This window comes from Panthera pardus, unplaced genomic scaffold (assembly GCF_024362965.1).
Source record: "Panthera pardus isolate Hobbes unplaced genomic scaffold, ASM2436296v1 HiC_scaffold_24, whole genome shotgun sequence".
NCBI classification, from domain to species: Eukaryota; Metazoa; Chordata; class Mammalia; order Carnivora; family Felidae; genus Panthera; species Panthera pardus.
Window position 1 is genome coordinate 81,220,255 of NW_026526810.1, and position 3,173 is coordinate 81,223,427.

Below are 3,173 nucleotides of genomic sequence, written 5' to 3' on the forward strand. Positions count from 1 at the left end.
GAGTAGGGGTTAAAACTCAGGTTTCATTCTTCCTGTACTTTAATTTTTACCCCCATCCCCCATGCTGTCTAAGGGGCAGTCCAGGATGTAAAGTAGGAAAGGGCAAGTTGTCATTGCCTTCTGTGAAAATCTTACCATAAATTTTTACTAATATTTTTATGTAGTTTAATTTTCAAAAAATGCTATATAAATGTTTATATCCAGAAATTACAATAGAAATTGTGATATTAGGAGTTATGTTAGCTTATACAATTTCCAAAAGGTTGAAATGAAGAACTTTACAACTTAGGGAAAGAATCAAAGCTAGTTTAACTAACTTTCTAGAATAATTGTGTGTATCCCTTCTAGGAAAGAGTGAAGGAATATATTGCATTTAAAACTGCTTCCTATTTGATCAACTCTAACAGCCATGTATTATGTACAAATGGTGCATTTTTTCCACTTTTCTGTAATGGTTACTTATGAAACAATTTAATGCTACTACATAGGAAAATATCATGACTATGCTTTTCTAAACTGTCCAGAGAATATAATAGTACTTGCAAAGGCATTTTTAGCCAGAATATTATGATAATCTTAACAGGTGACAGATGTGATTTGCTCCAATCTTGTCATGGTTATTTTGAATGGGAGAAGATGTGCCATTAGAGGAGAAGTTCTGCCAGCTAATTAGCACATTAGATGTTCCATCAGCCTTGCTGGCTTCCTGCAAATAATTTGGTTCAGTATATTCAGGTTTATTTGGCATAAAGAAATGGAGGTGTCAGGTGCCTGGGTGACTCAACCGGTTAAGTGTCTGATTCTTGATTTCAGCTCAGGGCATGATCTTGTGATTTGTGAGTTTGAGCCCCACACTGGGCTCTGTGCCGATAGTGTGGAGTCCACTTGGGATTCTGTCTCTGTCTCTGTCTCTCTCTCTCTCTCTCTCTCTCTCTCTGCCCCTCCCCTCCTCTCTCCTCTCTCTCTCTCTCTCAAAATTAAATAAACTTTAATTAAAAAAAAAACAACAACAAATGGTGCCATTTACATTTGAACTGGTGTAGGTAAAAATATATGTTACAATGTGCTATGATCTGAATGTATGTACCCCCCGCCTCCAAATTCATGTGTTGAAAATGTAATGCCCAATGTGATGGTATTAGGAGGTACAGAGCCTTTGGGAGGTGTTTAGGTCAGGAGGGCAGAGCCTGCATGAATGTTATTATGTCCTTATAAAGGAAGCCACAGAGAACTAGCTTGCCAGTTCTGCCCAACATACGATGACAGAATTGTGACTGGAGAAGGCCCTCACCTGGCCATGGTGGCACCTTGATTTCAGACTGTGCTAGCCTCCAGGACATGAGAAATAAGTTTCTCTGTGTTATTTTTAACTAAAACAGTTGACAATTTTATTTTCACATTTCACAGTACAAATGAAAAGTGCTTTTTTTTTTCTGGTCCATCTATTCCCCTGCCAAAACTAGTCTGTCTTTGATAGGAAGAGGGAGAAAGTCTTCCTTGTCACGCTGTTAGCAAACACCCAAAGTCATAGCACCATGATGTGGTGAAGTAGAACAAGGGATACAAAATGGATTGAAAGAAGTTCCCCTCTCTTCTTATCTGTGTGATCGAGTCCTTCTTGGGCAAGTAGGCACCATGATGAAACAGCAGGAGGCCTCATCACTGGGGGGGCCTGGTGTCATTAGCATGTGGCTTCCCAGAGGTGGCCTCATTCCAGGAGCAGCTCCCACTGGCATCATCCCAGGAGGAGGAGGGCCCATCATTGGCATCACAGAAGGGCCCCCACAAGGCGTGCTGGCATCAGATGAGGGCGAGGAGGACCAAGGAGACTAGAGGGAGGTGGCCTCATTGCCCCTATAGGAGGAGGAGAAGAGAATGGTGTAGGAGGGATCTTTCCTTGTTTTGTAGATCAGACTCTGAACATGCTGTTCCATCCATTTCTGATCATGGTCTTTCACATCCTCTTTGTATTTCCTACCGCTGCAGTGTGTCTTGCTCACAGATGGAGAGTTGAGGGTGACGTATGGGTCATAGTATCACAATAAAACTTAGGCATGTTACTCTCATATTTCTGTTTTTTATAAGCCACCCAGTCTGTGGTATTTTATAGCCTAAATGGGCTAAGACACAGTGTAAAAGACATTGTGAATTATGTCCAAGATAGATTTCTATTTCGTTAACTTGTATTTCATTAATTTTAATGCTTTGAATATTCCTGTCTTTACCTCCCAGTCCAATACAAATGCCCCAAAGTATGGTATGTCTATCAAAAATCATCAATTTAAGTCTAGAAAATAATACATTCCCATAATTATATGCTATTTTAGCCATTTCCAGTAAAGAAAAGAGAAATGCCTCATTATTGCACCATATAGCGTGATAAGGGCATTGTAGAAATGCTGTTTCTAAATGATTTTATGTGGGATACTAAAATGGGTTTATAGTAAATCAACAGTTCAATTTTTGAAGTATATAATTTTGTTATGTTCTTGTCAGGGAAAAAGTTGTAAGAGACTACGAAAAAAAGATCACTTCTAGCTCTCTCTGTCTAGGTTCTCAGGAGATTCTTCTAAACACTATAGGCAAAAATAAATACATCTTAACTAGGACTATGAATTGAATATTCTTGTTAATGTTTAATTTTCAAAATAAGCAAATCAATTTGGGAATATTGGTCTACTAGAATTATGTAACACATTATTAACTAGACGGATGTGGAAAGCTGTGGACTTGGGAGATGAGATACACAAAAACCAAAAAAATAGAAAAAGTCTTCAAAGAGTTTATGCAGCTCAGTAGTCCTTTCCCCTTTCATCTCTTTATTGCGGGTAAGGTTCCACAGAGTAGCAATTACAGAGATTACATTCCTCCTCTATCTCTTCTCTGTGGTTGACTCATATCCCATGCTTAAAAACATTCAGAGGCCTCCTTTATCTTAAACAAGGAAATCTTTACCTGATTTTACCTATCACAACCTCTGTCATTAAATGAGACTTTTATATTCACATGCCACACACCCACAGGTTCATAAATATCTTAACCTGCTCTGGCTATTCAAAGCATTATAGCTAACATCAAACTCTTTGCTGGTGTTTTGCATTTCATTTCCCGTCTTTACTTTCAGAAATTGTCACTATCCATTATCTTGTACTCAACTTTTCTTTTTCAAGTGG

The 3,173-nt window shown here is 38.5% G+C and overlaps 1 pseudogene; it reads right to left on the minus strand.

Moving 5' to 3' along the window:
* Positions 1-1,525: 1,525 nt before the first annotated feature.
* On the minus strand, positions 1,526-2,056 carry LOC109253273 (U1 small nuclear ribonucleoprotein C-like; annotated as a pseudogene).
* Between the last annotated feature and the right edge of the window lie 1,117 nt (positions 2,057-3,173).